Source organism: Hemiscyllium ocellatum, chromosome 35 (genome assembly GCF_020745735.1).
Source record: "Hemiscyllium ocellatum isolate sHemOce1 chromosome 35, sHemOce1.pat.X.cur, whole genome shotgun sequence".
Lineage (NCBI taxonomy): Eukaryota > Metazoa > Chordata > Chondrichthyes > Orectolobiformes > Hemiscylliidae > Hemiscyllium > Hemiscyllium ocellatum.
In genome coordinates, this window is record NC_083435.1 from 44,689,731 (window position 1) to 44,713,136 (window position 23,406).

The following is a 23,406-nucleotide window of genomic DNA, read 5'->3' on the forward strand; positions in this document are numbered from 1 at the left end:
TCCACTAACCTTGAGAGCTGAATCCAACTCTTTCTTAAATGAATCCAGAGACTGGGCCTCCACTGCCCTCTGCGGCAGAGCATTCCACACACCCACCACTCTCTGGGTGAAGAAGTTTCTCCTCATCTCTATCCTAAATGGTCTACCCCGTCTTTTTAAGCTGTGTCCTCTGGTTCAGCACTCACCCATCAGCGGAAACATGTTTCCTGCCTCCAGAGTGTCTAATCCTTTAATATTCTTCTATGTCTCAATCAGATCCCCTCTCAGTCTTCTAAACTCAAGGGTATACAAGCCCAGCGTAAGGTAGTCCCGCCATTCTAGGAATTCACTGCGTGAACCTGCACTGCACTCCCTCAATAGCCAGAATGTCTTTCCTCAAATGTGGAGACCATTTCTCATCAGGGCCCAGTGCAGCTGCAGAAGAACCTCTTTGCTTCCATGCTCAATCCCTCTTGTTATGAAGGCCAGCATGCTATGAGCCTTTTTCTCTACTTGCTGTACCTGCGTGCTTGCCTTCATTGACTGGTGTACAAGAACACCCAGATCTCTTTGTACTGCCCCTTTACCTACATTGATTCCATTTGGGTAGTAATCTGCCTTCCTGTTCTTGCCACCAAAGTGGATAACCATACATTTATCCACATTAAACTGCATCTGCCATGTATCTGACCACTCACCTAACCTGTCCAGGTCACTCTGTAATCTCCTAACATTCTCTTCACATTTCACTCTGCCACCCAGCTTAGTATCATCAGCAAATTACTAATACCATCTTCTATATCATTAATATATATTGTAAAAAGCTGCGGTCCCGGCACTGATCCCTGCGGTACCCCACTGGTCACTTCCTGCCATTCTGAAATGGAGCCGTTTATCACTACTCTTTGTTTCCTGTCAGCCAACCAAGTTTCAATCCAAATTAGTACTTTGCCCCCAAAACCATGCACCCTAATTTTGCTCACTAACCTCCTATGTGGGACTTTATCAAAAGCTTTCTGAAAGTCTAGGTACACTACATCTACTGGATCTCCCTCATCCATCTTCAGAGTTACATCCTCAAAAAATTCCAGAAGATTAATCAATCATGATTTCCCCTTCATAAACCATGCTGACTCTGACCTATCCTGTTACTACTATGCAGGTGTGTCGTAATTTCATCCTTTCTAATAGACTCCAGCATCTTTCCCACAACTGAGGTCAGACTAACTGGTCTATAATTTCCTGCTTTCTCTCTCCCACCTTTCTTAAAATGTGGTACAACATTAGCCACCCTCCAATCTGTAGGAACAGATCCCGAATCTATCAAACTCTGGAAAATAATTACCAACGGATCCACGATTTCTCGAGCCACCTCCTTCAGTACCCTGGGATATAGACCATCAGGCCCTGGGGACTTATGAACCTTCAGACCTAACAGTCTCTCCAACACCAATTCTTGGCAAATATAAATTCCTTTAAGTTCAGGTCCTTCAGCCACTGTTACCTCAGGGGGATTGCTTGTGTCTTCCCCAGTGAACACAGATCTGAAGTACCAATTCAATTCTTCTGCCATTTCTTTGTTCCCCATAATATATTCCCCTGTTTCTGTCTTCAAGGGCCCAATTTTAGCCTTAATCATTTTTTTTGCCTTTCACATCCCTAAAAAAGCTTTTACTATCCTCCTTTACATTTTGGCCAGTTTACCTTCGTACCTCTTTTTCTCTGCATATTTCCTTCTTAGTAATCCTCTGTTGTTCTTTAAAGGCTTCTCAGTCCTCCGTTTTTCCACTTATCTTTGCTATATTATACTTTTTCTCTTTTTACTTTATATGTTTCTTAACTTCCCTCGTCAGACACGACCACCCATGCCTCCTCCTAGGATATTTCTTCCTTTTTGGAATGAACTGATCCTGCATCTTCTGCATTATACACAGAAATATCTGCCATTGTTCCTCCACTGTCAACCCTGCTAAGGCACTGCATCATTGAACTTTGGCCAGCTTCTCCCTCATAGCTCCATAGTTCCATTTATTCAACAGAAATATTGTCACTTCCGATTGTACCCTCTCCCTCTCAAATCACAGATTGAAGCATATTGTACTATGGTCACTATTTCCCAATGGCTCCTTCACTTCGAGGTCTCTGATCAATTCTGGTTCGTTGCACAATACCAGATCCAGAATTGCCTTCTCCTTGGTAGACTCCAGCACCAGCTGTTCTAAGAATCCATCTCGGAGGCACTCCACAAAGTCTCTTTCTTGAGGTCCAGTACCATCTTGATTCTCCCAGTCTACCTGCATGTTGAAATCCCCCATAACAACTGTAGTAACATCTTTGTGACAGGCCAATTTCAGCGCGTGATTCAACTTACATTCGAGATCCAGACTATAGTTTGGGGGTCTTAGATAACTCCCAAGAGCGTCTTTTTACCCTTAGAATTTCACAGCTCTATCCATACTGACTCTACATTCCCTTAATCCAAGATCCTCCCGTGCAAGGGACTGAATATCATCTCTTACCAACATAGCCATCCCACCCCCTCTGCCAGTCAGTCTGTCCTTACGATAGCACGTGTAGCCTTGAATATTCATTTCCCAGGCCCTGTCCACTTGATGCCACGTCTCAGTTATCCCCACAATATCACATCTGCCAATTTCCAAAAGAGCCTCAAGCTCATCCATCTTATTTCTAATGTTTTGTGCATTCATATATAGTATTTTTCATTTGTTACTGCCCTCACCCTTCCCATCAACTCCTATTTCACTCAACCTTACAGCATGATCCCTTTTTTTGAGTTTTCTGCCTCATTGATACAGTTGTCTTTCTTGACTTCCCTTGTTCTAACTTTCCCTTCAATTTCCTTCTTAAACATCCAGTTTGTCCCCTCCCCCCGCTACTTAATTTAAACGTAGCTGTGTTGAAGAAGCAAACCGACCTGCCAGAATGCTGGTCCCCAACCTATTAAGGTGCAAACCGTCTCTCTTGTATAATTTATGCTTACCACAAAACATACCCCAGTGATCCAAATATTAAAATCCTTGCTTCCTGCACCAGTTCCCCAACCACACGTTCAAGTCCATTATCTCCCTGTTTCTGGCCTCACCAGCCTGAGGAACTGGAAGCAAACTGGAGATAGCCACCCTGGACATCCTGCTTTTCAGCCTTCTTCCTAGTTCTCCGAAGTCCCGCTGTGGTATGTTCCTCCTCTTCTTTCCAACATCATTTGTGCCGACATGTACCACCACCTCTGGCTCTTCACCTTCGTCCTTGAGGATTTCCTGCACTCTGTCTGTGATGTCTTTAACCCTGGCACCAGGAAGGCAACATACTATCCTTAACTCCCACCTACTGCCACAAAAACCCCAGTCAGTTCCTCTCACTATAGAGTCCCCTATTACTACGGCTCTGTGCGATGTCCCACCCATCCGCTCTGCCTCCACGCCAACTTTTGATTCACAGACCTGGCCGCCTCGCAGACTGGCAGTGTCATCTGTGTCTACTGTTTCCAAAAGATTCAACTTGTTCCTGAGAGGTACTTCCCCCAGGGTCTCTTGCACCTGTCTCCTCTCTGCCTTCCTTATCGTCTGCTCTCTTCTGGTATGGTCGGTGTAATAACCTCGCTGAAGGTCTTGTCCAGAAAGATTTCGTTGTCTTGGATGAGTCTAACTTCCTCAAGTTCTTTCATCAGTGCTGCAATATGCTGTCAGTAGCTGAACGTGTACACACCTTCCACACTTATACGAGCCAGACACACCAGAGTCATTGACCTCCTACATCAAGCATGTAGCACACTGAACCAACTGGGCAGTCATGTCTTCACCCTCTTCAACTGTGACGTAATCACGTCACTCAACCTCCTTGTCAAAGACTCCTGAGCTAAAGCTTCACTCTTCAATCCACAGGAACTTCCTTGGACCCTCTTTTTGGGGCAAGTCTGTGGACTTTTAATTTAGGTTAGAAGAGGAGGGTGGAAGGGAGGCCCTCCTTTGTGGGTCTAGAACACACCACTCAAATAAAAATCACTTACCTTCCCGACCGGCTTTGCGCTCCGACTTCACTTCCACCCAGCACCCGCCATTCTCTGCTGCAAACGAGAACCACCTGGAATCCATTTAAATCACTGCCCTGACTTAGTCATAGTCATAGAGATGTACAGCATGGAAACAGACCCTTCAAATTCGACATATCTAATGGCAAGCTAACATTATAAAAGTTTGAGATTCCCAGTTTCAAATACATCTCCTACCTTGATGCTGAAGCTCCAAACTTCCATTTAGGCCCTCTCCAGTTAAGATAGAGATCTAAGATGGAGTTCTGATATCACAATTTTGAAAAGACAGCATAAATAAACTGAAAGAAAGTGAGGACTACAGATGTTGGAGATCAGAGTCGAGAGTGCGGTGTTGGAAAAGCACATCGTGTCAGGCAGCATCCAAGGAGCAGGAGAATTGATGTTTCATCAGTATGATGAAGGGCTTATGCCCAAAATGTCAATTCTTTGACCCCTCAGATGTGGCATGAACTGCTGTGCTTTTCCAGTACTGCACTCTCAACATAAATCAAATGGAGAAAACATAGATTACATTTGTCAGGACCAAAGTGGAAGTTCAACCATCCTCCTCACTCGCGGTGATCAGAAACCACTCTTGTTCCATTTTTGGTTGGCTTGTTTGAACATATAAGTACTCCTGATGCTACTTGCACCACGAGCAGCCTGAAGGTACAAGAGGGGAGGCAAAAGAAAGGAGGAACAGTTGTGATATGGGATTAATTAGTAATGGGAGCAGCCACATTCTGTAGCCCTCAATGTGACTCAAGGATGGTATGTTGCCTCTTTGGTGCCAGGGCTAAAGATGTCACAGAGTGGCTACATAATATTCTGGCAGGGGAGAATGATCATCCAGACGTTGTGGTCCATGTTGGTACCAATGGCTGTTGTCCGAGAATCACAATTTAGAGAGAGAGATAGAAAGTTCACAAGTAGCAATGTAACAATCTCAGGATTATTCCTAGAGCTATGCGCAAGCGATTCCAGAAATTGGAGGATAAACAGATTATGTACATGGCTGGAAAAATGATGCAGGAGGGAGGGCTTTACATTGTCTGGGAACTAGCTCTTGGGAAGATGACACCTCTCCAAGCTGGATGGGTTGTACCGAAGTAGAACTGGAACTGGTATTTTGTTAGTGCTACTGCAAGGTCTTTGAACTAATTTGGCAGGGGAATGGGGACCAGGAAAGAACAGTGGATTCAAGGGCAGCACGGTGGCACAGTGGTTAGCACTGCTGCCTCACAGCGCCAGAGACCCGTTCATTTCCCGCCTCAGGCGACTGACTGTGTGGAGTTTGCGCGTTCTCCCCGTGTCTGCGTGGGTTTCCTCCGGGTGCTCCGGTTTCCTCCCACAGTCCAAAGATGTGCAGGTCAGGTGAATTGGCCATGCTAAATTGCCCGTAGTGTTAAGTAAGGGGAAAATGTAGGGGTAAGGATGGGTTGCGAATCGGTGTGGACTTGTTGGGCCGAAGGGCCTGTTTCCACTCTGTAAGTAATCTAATCTAAACATCAAAAAAAATGAAAGACACAGTTGGGCTAGCACGAGAGTTGTAAGTGGATTAGGTGAAGTTAGAGGAGAAAGTGAGGACTGCAGATGCTGGAGATCAGAGCTGAAAATGTGTTGCTGGAAAAGCGCAGCAGGTCAGGCAACATCCAAGGAGCAGGAGAATCGACGTTTCGGGCATGAGCCCTCCTTCAGGAATGAGGACAGTGTGCCAAGCAGGCTAAGGTAAAAGGTAGGGAGGAGGGAGGGCCGTTGGAAATGCGATAGGTGGAAGGAGGTAAAGGTGAGGGTGATAGGCCGGAGTGGGGGGTGGGGCGGAGAGGTCAGGAAGAAGATTGCAGGTTAAGAAGGTGGTGCTCAGTTTGAGGGTTGGGACTGAGACAAGGTGGGGGGAGGGGAAATGAGGAAACTGGAGAAATCTGAGTTCATCCCTTGTGGTTGGAGGGTTCTTAAGCCGAAGATGAGGTGCTCTTCCTCCAGCCGTCGTGTTGCTATGGTCTGGCTATGGAGGACCATAGCAACACGATGGCTGGAGGAAGCGCGCCTCATCTTCCGCCTAGGAACCCTCCAACCACAAGGGACGAACTCAGATTTCTCCAGTTTCCTCATTTCCCCTCCCCCCACCTTGCCTCTGTCCCAACCCTTGAACTCAGCACCACCTTCCTAACCTGCAATCTTCTTCCTCACCTCTCCACCCTCACCTTAAGCTCCTTCCACCTAGGTGAAGTTAGAGTCAGGGAGAAAGAAAGTAAGCCAAATCAGAGTAATGTGCATGTCGGTAAATACACAGACTATGGTAAATAAAATTGGGAAGTTACAGACGCAGATTGGCAAGTTGAATTGTGAAGTTGTGGTGGTGGAGATGGAAACCTGACTCAAAGTTGTCTGGGTGCCTAGTATTCCTGAGTATGAGTTCTTGTTCAGTTATTCACTTTCAGCACATGGATATCACTGGCTAGTATTTATTGCACTTCTTATTGAATATCCCTGTCTGCCTTGAGAAGGTGGTAGTGAGCTGCATTCTTGAAACACTGCAATCCATGTGTTGTTGGTTCACCACAGTTCAATTAGGGAGGAATTTCCAGGAGTTTGACCCAGTGACACTGAAAGAATGTGATATATTTCCAAGTTAGGATGGTGAGTGGTTTGAAGAGGGATATGCTGACAGTAATGTTCCCATATCTATTGCCTTTGTCCTTCTGGATGAAAGTGTTATGGGTTTGGATGGAATTGCATCAGCATTTTGGTGAATTTCTGCATTGCATCTTGAAAAAAATTCTGCTTGAGTGTAACTGGTGCAGGGAGAGGATGTGGTTTGTATGGGATGGTGTCAAGATTCTTGAGTATTAAGAATGACAGTAATAAGAGTATTAGGAATAACCTTGTCATTGAGGGAAGATCATGATGAAGTCGCTGAAGGTATTTGGCCATCGGACACTGACGTGAAGATCCGCAGCTCTTGAAGAACAGAGTGTGTACTGACACTGCTACACAGGTTCGTTAGAAAATATCTCACTTGAGGAACTCTGGCAGAGATGTCCTGGTGCTGAGGTGACTGATCTTCAATACCCACAAGCATCTTCCTTTTTACCAGGCATTATCCCAACCAGTGGACAGTGTTTCCCTTGACATGGTAAGTCAATTTTGGATGGTTCAGCTGTTTTTTTAGCTTTGTAGCAGTTTGAGTGGCTTGCTTGGCAATTTCGGAACACAATTAAGAATAAACTCAATTGCTTTAGGCCAAACCAAGTAAGAACAGATTTCCTGCCCTAAATGGTGTTAGTGAACAATACAAATTTTTTACAACTGAGAATGTTTACATTAGCTTATGGCTCTGGATTACTGATACAGTGGAGCGCCACATCACCACCATCTCTCCAAAGTGTTGAACAGTTACTTCCCATTTGGATTCTCTGATAACATAGGGTATTGTTGGAGCTGCACTCATCCAGGCAGTTGAAGAGCATTCCATCCACACTCCTGACTTATGCCTTGCAAACTCATAGAACATATAGAATCCCCACAGTGTGGAAAGAGGGCCATTCAGCCCTCCAAGTCTGCATCAGCTCTCTAAAGAGCTTCCCACCAGACCCTAGCCTACATATCCCTGAACACTATGGGGCAATTTAGCATGTCAATCCACCTAATCTGCACATCTTTGTACTGTGGGAGGAAACCAGAGCACCCGGAGGAAACACCCTCACACACAGGGAGAACCTGCAAATCCAGGGTGGTGCGACACCTGGAGAATGATTTGTTGCAGATATTCCATGTTCATGATTTCTGTGTAATTTGAAGCTGCTAGAGTCTGCTCAGGCTGTCTGACCGTGAGCCTGATTAGTCACATACCCCACAAATGAATGGTGTCTCTTCCTTGTGGACACGTTGATCTCCATGGAGCTGGGAAGACTATGAGAATATTTGTCACATACCATGAATGGTTTCTTGCCTGTGTGAATGCTCTAATGGAGCAGGAAGCTACATGATTGTGAGAATGATTTGCTGCACACATTGTGCATGAATGGTTTCTCTCTTGTGTGAATGCATTAGTGCCTGTGGAGTGCCATGCATCCAATAATGATTTCATGCAAGTATTGCAAGTGAAAGGCTTCTCCCTTATGTGAATGCATTGGTGTCTGTGGAGGGGCGATAACACTGAAGTTGTTTTGTCACACATATGGTGTCTCCCTGTATGAATCTTCTGATGGTTCAGCAATTGTGATTAGTCAGAGAATGATTTGTTGTATGCCTCACACTTGTTTCTCCTTTGTCCAGATACATTTGTGTGTTCAGAGGTAACCGAATTGCAAGAATGATGTGTCACACACATTAAACTTGAATGGTTTTTCGCCTGTGTGAATCCTTTGATGTGCCTGGAGTTGCTCTGATCGTGGGAATGATTTGTCGCACACCTCATACATGAATGATTTCTCCCTCATGTGAATGCAGTGGTGTACATGGAGTTTCGACGTTGATGAGAATGATTAATTGCATATGTTGCATGTAAATACTTTCTTCCCTGTGACAGTGCATTGGTGTACACAGAGGCGTGATGGCATTGAAAATGCTTTACTACATTTTTCACATGTGAATGTCTTTTCTCCAATCTGTGAAGGAGCTGGATTCTTAAACTGGGTAATGATATGACACACAACTTGTCCATAAACAGTTTCTCCGCCATGCGAATGCGATGGTGTTTGTGAAGGTTTGATTACTGTAAGACTGAATGGTTGCATGTTTGCCACCTAAGATGGCTTTTTTTCGGGTGGCTCACAAGACCTGATAACTGCTGAGTGTCCTTGTTTCAAACCTCACATTTCTATGGTTTCTTCCCGTATGAATGCATTGATGGTTCATGAGGCTCAATGACTTTGCAAAACCTCTTTCACACACTTCAAACCTGAGAATTTTTTTTTCATGTAGTTGTTCAAGTGTTAGCAGTTATAAACCAGATGCACCCGCCAAGTCTTCCCCACACCTCAGATTGAACAGTCTCTCCCCTGTAGGAATGAGTCAGTGGTTCATGAGGCATGATGAATGATTGAAACTCTTACCACACTTACAGCCACTCTCACTACTTCCTAGCCTCATCTGGACTGATGATGCACAGCCAAACCTTCAGAAAAGTTAGTTCTGATTGAAGGCTCCACATCACTGGGCAGTTTCAGATTTAATGCTATGACCGATTTTCAAATGATGATTTCACTGTGCAACCTTCTCTGTGTTGAACAATACTGTGATGGGACTGGACATCGACTCCCAATTGTGTTAAAGTACCTATCTGAGATGGCTCAGGGAATCCTTGATGGACTTGACCTGTAAGCCTCTCTTGGTTCGTCCCAGAGATCATATTCTGTGGTCATCTGGAATATAAAACTCTTACAGCCAGTTTAGTTTAAATTATTCCCTTTATTTACCGTTAGCATCAATGTTACATTATAACATAGATACCTACAAGCCAAGCTTGAGCTAAGGTTCTAAAACCATTAGCAGAGTAACGGCACCAGCTCTTAACTCTAAGAGCTCTCTCAGGCTACTCCCCTTATTGCTGCAAACAAGCTGTCTTTATACACAACTAAAATTACAAAAATGCCACATGTCCTGAATCAGATAAGCAACACTGAAATAGGAAACGTTTGCAGAGGAAGAGAAACTCATTGACAGGTCTGAGTAAGCTTGACTAATTAAGCTACATGCACATCAAAGTGGGAAGCCTGATCAAGCCAGGCCAAATGGCCAGTTGCTTTGGCTAGATAATCTTCCCTTTGAACAGTACACCATAATGAGAGACGAGACTAAACTATGTGAAAAAGGTAATGAACTAACTTTGCTCAGCTAACATGTCCAGATCTGGGTGTTCTTGTACACCAGTTATTGAAGGCAAACATGCAGGTACAGCAGGGAGTGAAGAAAGCTAATAGCCTGCTGGCCTTCATAACAAGAGGGATTGAGTATAGAAGCAAAGAGGTTCTTCTGCAGCTGTACACGGCCCTGGTGAGACCGCACCTGGAATATTGTGTGCAGTTCTGGTTCCAAATTTGAGGAAAGACATTCTGGCTATTGAGGGAGTGCAGCATAGGTTCACGAGGTCAATTCCTGGAATGGCGGGACTATCTTACGTTGGAAGATTGGAGCGACTGGGCTTGTATACCCTTGAGTTTAGAAGAGTGAGAGGGGACCTGATTGAGACGTATAACATTATTAAAGGATTGGACACTCTGGAGGCAGGAAACATGTTTCCGCTGATGTGTGAGTCCCGAACCAGAGGGTAGGGATAGGATAAAGGGTAGGGCATTTAGGACAGAGATGAGGAGAAACTTCTTCACCCAGAGAGTGGTGGGTGTGTGGAAAGCTCTGCCCCAGGAGGTAGTGGAGGCCCAGTCTCTGGATTCGTTTAAGAAAGAGTTGGATAGAGCTCTCAAGGATAGTGGAATCAAGGGTTATGGAAATAAGGCAGGAACAGGATACTGATTGAGGATGATCAGCCATGATCATAATGAATGGTGGCACAGGCTCGATGGGCAGAATGGCCTACTTCTGTGCCTATTGTCTACTGTCTATTGTCATTGTCCTACAAAATGGCGTTTTCTTTTAAAATCATCTTCGATTACCAAAATGCAAATTAAATTCATAACATTCCCGGATCTCGAGCTCCAGGAAACAACACATAAACATTGAATCCATGATAAGCAAGGACACATTCAAATCTGACTACAAAGAGTTCATCTTTACACTAGCTTCCAACCTCTCCTTCTCTCCCTCTCTGTGTCCCTTGAACTCTTAGGTCTGTGAATGTAATTTACAGAAGAATGTGTGAGTGAGAGACAGAAAACATTCTTCTGTAAATTACATTCACTGCCACTGCCCCCCCAACCCCACCTCCCCACTAGTAGTCAAGCACTTTCCTGCATCTCCTCAGCAGATGTGTAAGACTACCAGCTTTCTCAATTGTGCAGTTGTCCCTTGAGTGATTGTCAGGATCTACCTGCAGTGTCTATCCTCTGTATTTCCTGGTGTAGTACGGTGTAGTTCTTCTTTGCTGAGGGGACAGACTCCTCAGTCAGAATTGGTGTAGGTAGAGTGTACAAGGGGCTGTTAATTCAATATGAATTGAGTTGGTGAAAACTTTATTCTGGGAGTATGTGTTTAACCGAAAAACATTTAGGACAAATGTTGCTTCAGTTGAGATTGAGAAATTTCTCCACTGCACACAGACAGTCGCCCGAGGGAGGAGTCGAACCTGGGTCCATTGTGCTGAGAGGCAGCAGTGCTACTGAGCAACAATTTGCAACAATTTTGTTGAAGAAAACACTCGGGGTAGGAAATACTGTCCTAAAATTTAAGAAATGTATTACTTCAGTATAGCTGATTGAAGGGTTTGGTTTTCTCCTGGTAAGTTAGCATTCGCTCAGCTGAACTTGGGATGTTCAATTTATCAGTCACAGTACTGGGTAAAACTATCAAATCCAAGCCCAGATTTTTGAGAAAGACCGAGGCTTTAAATCTTTAAAGACCACACAAAAAGACATTTCAATACGTATATCTCCAGGTATAGCAGCTGAATTCCTATGATGCTGCCTTAAGAATGCAGAGATTGTAAATTCAAATCCAATCAAAGAAAGTTACAGAATTACAGTAAGAATCAGGCCATTCTGCCGAGTTGGTCCATGTTTATACTTCACAGGATCCTCCTCCCACCCTCTTCATCCCACCCTATCAGCAGATCCTTCTGTTCCTTTCTTCCTATGCTTATCTAGTTTCCCTTTAAAGATGTCACTGCTCTTTACCTTCATATTGTGAACTTAATACAATTTGAACTTCCATGTTAATTTCAATTTCATGGAATTTCAAAATCAAAATCAGAACATGAAAGCGTCCAGCTTGTCTTAAAACCTCAAATACTGTTCTTGAGAACTTGGAACCTGCTTCAACTACCTGCTCTGCCTTACATGCTAGCGCTTTGGCATTGCAAGTTATCTTGGATCTGGGACACCCGCACCAATCAACCACACCGCCCTGTGGCCTAACATTTCAACTCCCCCTCCCACTCTGCTGCGGACATGGAGGTCCTAGGCCTCCTTTACCGCTGCTCCCACACACCCGACGCCTGGAGGAAGAACGCCTCATCTTACGCCTCGGAACACTTCAACCCCAGGGCATCAATGTGGACTTCAACAGTTTCCTCATTTCCCCTTCCCAGCTCAGCGCTGTCCCCATGACTTGTCCTACCTGCCTATCTTTCTTTCCACCGATCTACTCCACCATCCTCCCTGACCTATCATCTTCATTCCGCCACCATCCACCCATTGTACTGTTTGCTACCTTCCCCCACCCTCCTCCCTGACCTATCACCTTTATCCCCACCCCGACTCACCAATTGCACTCTATGCTACTTTTTCCCCCACCCTCCTCTCATTTATCGCTCCACCCTTCAGGCACTCTGCCTAAATTCCTGATGAAGGGCTTTTGCACGAAACGTCGATTTTACTGCTCCTCGGATGCTACCTGAATGCTGTGCTTTTCCAGCATCATTAATCCAGAATCTGGTTTCCAGCATCTACAGTCATTGTTTTTACCAAGTTATCTTGGAGGAGTTTGAAAAGATAAGCACGACCCAGAGTCCAACACACAGGAAGAACTGATCAGTCACAGTGGACAGGATAATAACCAGCTACCAATTACACCTCATCTTCTCATATTCATAAATAAGGCCGCAACAAAATTCCGCCTGGAAATCAGAGGGAAATGCTTCCAATAAACACACTCACTATCTAACACACGGCTCCAGTCACACAGTTCAGCACAAAGCACCGAGTAAACAGCTCTCTCAGCTGGATCTTCTCGCACAGCATAAGGGACATTTCCACCCCTGATTACCTACAGGATAGTCAGACTGCCTGAAGATTGGTGTGGATATTATGGGATACAATTTGTATAAAAGCTGCTCCTTCACTCACCATCTCCTCACTTGGTTTTCAGTCCCTATAGGAAGTGAACTAGCTCTGGAAGAGGAAGAGGAGACAATGGGCAGAGTGGGTGGGCTCTCTGATTGACGTCTCTCACAGTCAATCCAAATATTTCTGGAGCAACATGAGTTTCCTGAAGCTTGGAAAACTGTTAAGTGAAATGGAGGTGACTTTGAGCAGCAGATCAGGTGGAGATTTAAACTTGCTATTGCTCCGTTTGAGTAAAACCTCATTTATTGCAGTTGCTCTCTCAGTTCTCATGTTAAATATTTGACAGGGATTTCTAGTGTGGGAGTAACACTCTTCATTCTCAAAGGCTTTTACATTAGTCAGGCCTCGAATCTGTTTAACACGAGATTAGAGGAAGAAGGCAATGATGTTTGTGTGAGGTTTCCAAAAGCTCAACACGCAATTTCCTGACCCACAAGGTGCATCTTATATACAAAGTTAGTACAATGAATAGCTAAATGGAAGAGAAGCCATTCAAGTGTGAAGTGTGTGACCGAGCATTCACACAATCATCAACGCTTGTGAATCACCAACATATTCACACAGGGGAGAAACCATTTACCTGTGAAGTGTGTAACAGAGGATTCACACAGTCATCAGCTCTGGTGAAACTCCGACGCATTCACACGGGTGAGAAACCGTTCACGTGAGGTATGCCACAAATCATTTTCAGTGTTATCGAATCTCCGCACACACCAACGTATTCATACAGGGGAGAGGCCATTCAAGTGTGTGGTTTGCAATGAAACCTTTTTGAAGTCTACAAGCCTCCTGATACACCAGAGGATTCACACAGGGGAAAAACCGTTCAAGTGTACGGAATGTGAAAAATCTTTTACCTGTTCCTCTGATCTCCTGATACACCAGAGGATTCACACGGGGGAGAAGCCCTTCAAGTGTGAGGTGTGCGAGCGAGCCTTCACACAGTCATCGCTGCTGCTAAAGCACCAACGTATCCACACCGGGGAGAAGCCATTCAAGTGTGAGGTGTGTGACCAAGGATTTTTGAAGTCGGGGAACCTCCGTGTGCACCAACACATGCACACTGGGGAGAAACCTTTCAAGTGTGAGGTGTGTAATAGGGGATTTGCCCAGTCATCAACTTTGGTCAGTCACTGGCGCATTCACACTGGTGAGAAACCATTCACGTGTGATGTATGTGGCAAATCATTCTCAAGGTCATCGAGCTTCCGTGTGCACCAACGCATTCATACTGGGGAGAAGCCATTTTTATGTGATGTCTGCAACAAATCCTTCTCCAGTTCATCAAAGCTCCTGCTGCATCAGAGGATTCACATGTGAGAAACTATTTAAATGTGAGTGTGATGTATCACTGACACTCAGGAATCACCCTCACATGGCATGGATCTAATACTGTGCCCCTGTGCTGGACTCTCCCACCAGAGAAATGCTTTCTCTCTAAATGCTTCTCTCCATCAGCTTGTTTAATCATCTTAAACACCTCCATGAAGATTATCCCTTACTTTTCCACTTTCAAAGGAATGCACATTCTGTCTGAGCAACTAGTTCTCATAATTAAATCATTTTGCCCCAGTTTAGTGTACAGGTTGTTTAGTGTCTAAACAGAACTCTGTACAGCTTCCACAAGACATATAATGCTTTGGGGAAGGAGAAGTTGTGGATTATTGATCCTATTTAGGAGGGTCCTGGAGTACTGAGCAAAGGAAAGCAGGACCATTAATATTTGATGTGATCCAGTCAAATCTGGTGATGGAAGGTTAAATCAGTCGTATACCAAACTTTCGTCCCCTAGACTGAACCGTAATGGAAATTGATCAGGAAGAAACAGAATAAAATGCATGGATATAAGCAATGGTTAAAGCAGATTGGAGGCTACAGTAGCATTGTGATCAATGCAGGGTAAACAATTGCGAATTAGAATGCACTGTCTGACTCACCTGGGAAAGGAACGAAAACTGTCTAGTCTATGAACCCATGTGATCACTGTGTAACCATTGATGTGTTTGTATTATAGAACCTAACTGCAACCTATGTCACTGATGTTTGGAGTCATTTCTGACAAACAGAATTGGGAGCCAGATTAAAGCACAGGGATATTCCAAAAAAATGCGTTTGTTGTATTCTGAGAGTGTAAACCCTGTTGTGGGGATTTCTGTCAGTAAAGTGAGCCAGCTTTCAGGAGAGGGTATGAGGTAGAATCAGCTGTCTTTAGTTGGTGATTTATCGACAAATCCTCTTCAAGTGACGTGTGTTTGACTAATACCATGGGTAATGTGTGTACTGTCCTGACTGGGAAGTCTACTGACCCAAGTATGGTGAAGGAGTGGGGGTGAGTCTCCACAAACCATATCTGACTGTAATAACTGTGATATTTTCATCTTACACTATTCCAAGTTTCATTTCATTTTCTGGGAAAGAGGTTGAAGAATTTTCAAATGTTTTGTTATTTTGATTAATTTAAAGTTTGGCGTAAGCTGAATATTAAGTTATTGTTAATCTGTTGTTTGTTTGATCTCCTGTATAGGTGTTTAACCTGTGATCGAACATGTTTTTTAAAATCTAAACCAAACTACATTATCTAGCAGCCTAGTGTGTTTCTATTCACTGGAACATTAAGGATCCTATACGAAGTGTGCTTAAAAATGATATACTGGTCAGTGTTACTGTAGATGGGATACCTTCTCTGTCAATAGGTTTATCATTTCAAGTTACAGGGAGTAGAACATTATTGAACATTGAAAGAAAAAAATATTGTCAGAGTCATCTTCTGAGTGATATAGTCCCAAGGCTGTGTGCGAATGAATTACCCCGTGTAAATTGGCGGCTGGAAAGTTTGATTCCATTTAAAGTGGAAACTAGTTAGAGCTGTAGGTGTCAGCATTGGCTTTGTGTCTGGGTTTTTCAAGCTGTGAAAGTTGGTAAAGTCCCTGTTATCAAGAGAAGTGAGAGTGATGGAGCAAAGCTGGTAGACTGTTAAGAGAGAGGAACAACCTCTAGACTAGATATTGATAAAGGATCCCCCACATCAAGCAAAAACACAGCTATCATAAATCTCACTGGCTCAAGTGCAGCCACACTCCAGAGCAACCAGCAACCATCCGAAAATCTGTGGTATTCCTCAGTGAGATCGAGCTATGGTGTGTTCTCGAACCATTATTTCTGGTGACTCCCAATTTGCCAATGTCTTGCTTCAAACATGACATCCATTGACATTGAGGTCAGTAATGTAGGAACTTCTGAATGACTTTGGCAGGTGAGTCTTGTTCCTAATCCAGGTGTGAGAATGACCCAGATTGACCTGACATTCCAGGGACAGTTGAGACAGAGCTTGACTCCGAATGTAATCTACTCTGTACTTTCCCTGTGAGTATTTGCTGGATGGTGTGATTGTAGAAAAGTTATTTCACTCTTATTTCAAATGTGCACAGCTATTCCTTCAAGCTCATATTCAAATGTCTTTCTTTAAGAATGATAATGGTTTCTGAAATGAGTTCCAATTCCTCACCACCGTCTGGGTGAAAAAAATATGCCTCAGCTTACTAATCCTACCATTAAATCCTGACTTTAAATCTCTGCTCCCTGGTAAATGGTCTCTCTCATCAGGGAAATAAGATTGAAACAATCCCATCGCCTGCCTCTGCCATTTCCCCCTCTTTCACGAACACACCTGGGAAAACTTCCATTAATATTCCCCATTGTCCTAACCCTGAACACTCATCTTTGTATATTTTTTCCCTGTCTCCCCTCACTTGTATAAATGATTTGGATGTCAGCATAAGAATTGTAAGTTGTAAATAGTTAGTAAGTTTGCACATGACACCAAAATTGGAGGTGTAGTGGAGAGTGAAGAAGGTTACCTCAGAGTACAACAGGATCTTGATCAGATGGGCCAATGGGCTAAGGAATGGCAGATGGAGTTTTATTTAGAAATGCAGGTGCCAATCTGGGAAAGCAAATCTTAGCAGGACTTATACACTTAATGGTAAGATCCTAGGGAGTGTTACTGAAAAAAGAGACCTTGGAGTTCAGATAGGATCGTGAAGAAGGTGCTTTCCTTTATTGGTCCAAATATTAAGTACAGGAGTTGGAAGGTTATGTTGCAGCTGTATAGGACATTGGTTAGGCTGCATTTTGAATATTGCTTGCAGTTCTGATGTCCTTCCTATCGGAAGAATGTTGTGAAGCATGAAAGCGTTCAGAAAAGATTTGCAAAGATGTTGTCAGGGTTGGAGGGTTTGAGCTGTAGAGGGAGGCTAAACAGGCTGGGGCTGTTTTCCCTGGAGCGTCGGAGGCTGAGGGGTGACCTTATAGAGGTTTACAAAATCATGAGGGGCAAGGATAGGGAAATAGACAAAGTTTTTTTCCCTAGGGTCAGGGAGTCCAGAACTAGAGGGCATAGTTTATTTAGGGTGAGATGGGAAAGATATAAAAGAGACATACAGGCAACGTTTTCAAACAGAGGGTGGTACGAGTATAGAAAGAGCTACCAGAGGAAGTGGTGGAGGCTTGTACTATTGCAACATTTAAAAGGCATTTGGATGAGTATATGAATGGAGGGATATGGGCTGGGTGTTGGCAGGTGGGACTAGATTGGGTTGGGGTATCTGGTCAGCATGGACGGGTTAGACAGAGGCGTCTGTTTCCATGCAGTACATCTCTAGGACTCTATGACTTATAGAGGTTTATTAAATCATGAGGGGCATGAATAGGGTAAATAGACAAAGTCTTTTCTCTGTGTTGGGGAAGTCCAGAACTAGAGGGCATGGGTTTAGGGTGAGAGAGGAAAGATATAAAAGAGACCTAAGGGGCAACTGTTTCACTACAGTGTACGGGGTGAGCTGCCAGAAGACGTGGTGGAGGCTGGTACAATTGCAACATTTAAAAGGCATCTGGATGGCTGTATGCACAGGAAGGGTTTGGAGGATATGGGCCGGGTGCTGGCAGGTGGGGCCAGATTGTGTGCGGGACATCTGGTCGACAAGGATGACTTGGACTGAAGGGTCTATTTCTGTGCTTTACATCATTATGTATCTATGAGTCTATGACCTTTCTCAAAACATATTCTGTTCACCCTCAGTGCTTTAATTTCATTCTGTTTCCAACGATCTTTTCTCTTCAAAAAGTGATGAAGAAAACATTGATGTTGGCAATTCCTGTTCTGACCTGCTGTCAGTCACATCCAAGGCACATATCTCACACACCTACTGTCACTTTAAAAGCCTCTAAGGATGAAGAACACTATTCCCTCACAGGCAACCCATGCCAAACATTTACAAACAGGGAACTGAGACAGCAGTTGCAATCAGTGGGGTTGATTCAGATGGGTCAATGGGGTGGCACAATGGCTCAGTAATTACCACAGCACCAGGGTCCCTGGTTCGATTCCAGCCTTAGGCAACAAGCTGTGTGGAGTTTGAACATTCTTACCGTGTCTGCGTGTGTTTCCTCCGGGTGCTCTGCTTTCCTCCCACAGTCCAAAGATGTGTTGGTCAGGTGAATTGGCCATGCTAAATTGCCCATAGTGTTAGGTGCATTAGACCGAGAGAAATGGGTCTGAGTGGGTTACTCTTCAGAGGATCAGTGTGCCCTTGTTAGGCCGAACGGCCTGTTTCCACACTGTAGGGAATCTAATCTAATCTTGACAATGGCGAAATAAAATCCCCACCTCATTTGCAGCTCAAAGTTGTCACCTCCATTTCCCAAGGTTTAAGAAATGCATATTGCTCCAGGAATATTTGGATTGGCTGTTGAGAGACGTCAATCAGAGAACCCATCCACTTTTCCCATTATAGCCTTTTCAATTAATTTGGAAATACGTTTTTTTTTCACATGTACTCACATGAGTACAGTGAAAAGTTTACAAGTAGCCGGTGATCATGCCATCTTCGATTTAATTGTGCCGAGGTATAGGATCTTCGCTAAAAAGCAGAAACACAAGGAGAATAAAGTTTAAAAAGTTAAACATTCGAGTTTACTAAAAAGCGGAAAAACGAAGAAACACATCTAACACTTCAACAGCATAACCCACAAATGCCAAGCCACGCTACGAACGTACTCCGCGCAAGGGCTCGACCCCCCTCTTCCTCTTCCAGAGCTGATTCACTTCCTATAGGGACTGAAAACCAAGTGAGGAGATGGTGAGTGAAGGAGCAGCTTTTATACAAATTGTATCCCATAATATCCACACCAATCTTCAGGCAGTCTGACTATCCTGTGGGTAATCAGGGATGGAAATGTCCCTTATGCTGTGTGAGAAGATCCAGCTGAGTGAGCTGTTTACTCGGTGCTTTGTGCTGAACTGTTTGACTGGAGCCGTGTGTTGGATATTGAGTGTGTTTATTGAAAGCATTTCCCTCAGATTTCCAGGCAGAGTATTGTTGCTGGTCATTCTTGAATTTAGGAAGCTGAGATGTCATCATCCGGGAGATGAAGAATGTCTGAGGATTCTTCATGATTTTGTCTTGTTGAGTCGTGTGTGTGTTTTTCTTCGAAACTAGTTATTATCCTGTGGACTGGGAATGGTCAGTTTTCTCTGTATGTTGTGATTTGGATGTTTCCTGTTATTTTTAAATTTCTCTTAGGCCACCTGCCACCCTAGCTCGTTAAGTATCTGAGGGAAGAGCATTTATATAGAGTTATCATAACCACCAGATGTCCCTAAGCTGTTTACAGGTAATGAGATTTTTAGAAGTGTGGATACTATTACAATGTAGGAAACTTGACAGTAAATCAGTGCACAGTAAGATCCCACAACATTCAGTGTCACATTTTTAAGGTGACCCGCACGGTGGCACAGTGGTTAGCACTGCTACCTCAGCGCCAGAGACCCGGGTTCAATTCCCGACTCAGGCGACTGTGTGGAGTTTGCACATTCTCCCCTTGTCGGCGTGGGTTTCCTCCGGGTGCTCCGGTTTCCTCCCACAGTCCAAAAATGTGTGGGTTAGGTGAATTGGCCATGCTAAATTGCCCGTAGTGTTAGGTGAAGGGGTAAAGGTAGGGGTATGTGTGGGTTGCGCTTCGGCGGGTCATTGTGGTCTTGTTGGGCCGAAAGGCCTGTTTCTAATCTAATGGTGTTTTTTGAGAGACTTCTCAGGTTCTGGAGAAACAACTAACATTTTTAAAATGTTTAAAATATATGGTTACCAGCATAGGCCCCAGTTATGCCTACCTCTTTATGGGTTAGGTGGAACATTGTTTGTTCCAGTCTAATTCCAGCTCCCAACCACAACTCTTTCTCTGGGAAATCATTGTCATTGGAGTTGCTTACCTCTCTTGTCCAGAATTGGAAAAGTTTATCAATTTTGATTGCAATTGCTATCCTGCTCTCACCTTCACCTGGTCCATCTCCGACTCCTCCCTTCCCTTCCACAATATCTATGTTTCCATTTCTGGGGGTAGGCTGGCTGTCAATAACCACTACAAACCAATTCACTCCAACAATTACCTTGGCTATATATCCTCACAAAGTCCTCACACCCTGCTTTCTGTAAAAAAACTGTATTCCATTCTCCTAATTCCACTGTCTCCATTGCATCAGTTGTGATGATGCCAACTTCGACAAGGGGGCCTCTGAAATGTCCACTTTCGTCCTCAGCCAACCATTCTCCAACACTAGTTGACAGGGCCTTTTGATGGGTCTGACAGATCTCCCTCATCCCCTCCCACAGCAGTGATGAGGTCCCCCTTGGCCTCACCTACCATTTGTCCAGCATCCAGATCTGGAGGGTTATTATCTGCCATTTCCATCCCTCCAGCAGGATACCACCACCAGACATACATTCCCCTCTCCTCCCCTATTATCCTTCCACAAAACCATTCCCTCCACATCAGCCTGATCCACTCCTCCTTCACTCCAAACAAACCCCAGCCCCATGCCACCTTCCCCTGCAACTGCAGAAGGTGTAACACTTGCCCATTTACTTCCTCCCTTCTCACTATCCAAGGGCTCAAATTCAACTTCCTGGTGAAGCAGCACCTTACTCAATTTAGTCTACTGTGTTCACAGTGTCATCTCCTCTGTATTGGGCAAATCAAACGTCATCTGTGTGACTGCTTGCAGAACACCTCTGTTCTATCTACAAAATAAAGGAGATCCTGCCTCTTCAACACACAACCTTGTTCCCCAGCCGACATCTGTCTCAAGCTTACTGCAAAGAATCATAGAATCTCTACAGTTTAGAAACAGGCTTTTCGGCCCAACAAATCCACACCGACACTCCGAAGATTATCCTACCCAAACCCATTCCCCTACCCTCTGACTCTAAATTTACCTGTGATTAATAGACCTAATGTACACATCCCTGAACACAATTGGGCAATTTAGCATGGCCAATTCACCTAACCTACACATCTTTGGACTGTGTGAGGAAATTGGAGTACCTGGAGAAACCCCATGCAGACACAGGGAGAATGTGCAAATTTCATACAGTCACCCAAGGATGGAATCGAACCCGGGTTCCTGGCGCTGTGAGGTAGCAGTGCTAACCTTTGAGCCACTGTGCTGTGCAGTGCTCCAATAAAGCTCAGTGCAAACTGGAAGAACTGGAACACCTTGTTTTCTGCTTGGAAACCTGCAGCCCTCTGGACTCAACATTGCATTTAACAATTTTAGAGTTTAAGGCACCTTCTCCCATGTACTTAACTCAATCCTCACACACTAGGCCTTGTTTTACCTTGTTATCACATGGTCTGCTATTACACACTATCCATGTTAGCTTCTAATTGTTCCCATTAGTAGCTGCTCATTTTCCTAGGCTGATTGTTATCCACTCGCTTGTCTGTTCAATTGTTCTTCTCTCTCTTTGGGCTCTACCTCCACCTATCACATACCTCTTACCATGTCGCTCCACCCTATCTTCTGCATAAAAAAACAGCATTTTCCTCGCTACCATGAGTTCTGAGGAAGGATCAGTGGATCCGAAACATTAACTTTGATTTCTCGCCACAAATGCTGCCAGACTTGCTGAACTTTTCCAGCAATTTCTGTTTTTGTTTAATATTTAAAAGAGATCTTGATTCCCAGTGACCACTGAAAAATCATTGTACTACATGATTCTAGGGCTTTTATTCTAACGAAAAAAAACTAAGAGCAACATTGACAAAACACTAAAATAAAACTATGGGTGCTGCCGATCTGAAGCAAACAAAAATAGAGAGAAGCTGGCAGATCTGCTGAGTTTCTCCAGCGCTGTGGAAAGAATAACAGTTAACATTTTGAGTGCTATGACCCTTCATCAGAACCGACCTCTGTCTGATGACGAGTTGCTGGACTTGAAATGTTAACATTGAGTTAACATACTTTGCAGCAATTTTTACAGAAAAGAAAACTCTTTTCAATTTCTCACAAAACCAGTCACCTATGTTACAGTTATATTTGAATATTAAGCTTTCTGCAGCATTATAGTCTTTACAGGAACCAGATCAACAACACCCTCAGCTTTCAATGTTTTCTGTTATGAACATATCTGTCTTAAAAGCAGAAGTAATCCATTTGGCTCTTCAACCCTACCTTGCCATCAATAAGCTCATTGCTGATATCTGTCCACTGATTTGACGATGACCATGGAATAAGGGCTATGCCGGGCTATGAGATTGGAGTAGAATACAGTCTTGCTGCTGATGGCTCAATGCATCTGATGGACACCCAGCTTTGGGTTCTGTCCTCAGTCCATGTCCCTGATAATTAAGAATACGGTGAAGTCCTCATTCATCAGTTGGGACGGGAGTAGTAATTTTTCTTAAACCTATTTGACCTGAAGCCAATATTGAGTACTTCCCACATGCCAGTGGATTGCTACATTTCCAGGGATGGTGACAGAGGAATCTGTGATGTTTCCAGAATGATACATTCAGTGGTGTGAGCTCACAGAGAAATGGTGCCTCTTTTCCGTTTGACATGAATGACTTTCCATTGTGCTGATCTTGTCTGAGAAGATGGTGTTTGGGTGGAGGATAGAAAGTAGCCACATTATCTGGGCCTGCTCAGTGCTTGGAAACAGAAGGTATGTGACAGACAGTTGAGGAAAAAGAAAGGTATTACAGACGAATCTGCCCACAGCCCCCCACACCCCCTGCCCCAAGCGCGCACGGGTACACACACACACACAAAATAGGAGACTGGCTGTGGTACAGTCTAACTGTGTATAACTGATGAGTCAACTGATGAGCAAAGGAGAAAAGGGAGTTGGAGAAAATCATATTTCCTTTTCCTGTTTTACAGAAGGATTGCACTTTACGACACCAGAGAATATAGAGAGGATAGTCAGTGCAGATAGATCTTAACCATCATCCAAGGGACAACTGCAAGACTGTGGGAAGACAGCACGTCCCTTCGCAGCTTTGCCCAACACAGCGAAGACCAACCATCATCTGAAAATCAGTCGCGTCAGGGGGAGCTTTCGCATATTATCAGATCTG

General features: G+C 44.1%; 1 pseudogene; it reads left to right on the forward strand.

Annotated features, from left to right (window-relative positions):
* Positions 1 to 13,112: 13,112 nt before the first annotated feature.
* LOC132832524 (zinc finger protein 91-like) overlaps positions 13,113 to 23,406 on the forward strand; it is a 55,790-nt pseudogene continuing 45,496 nt past the window's right edge.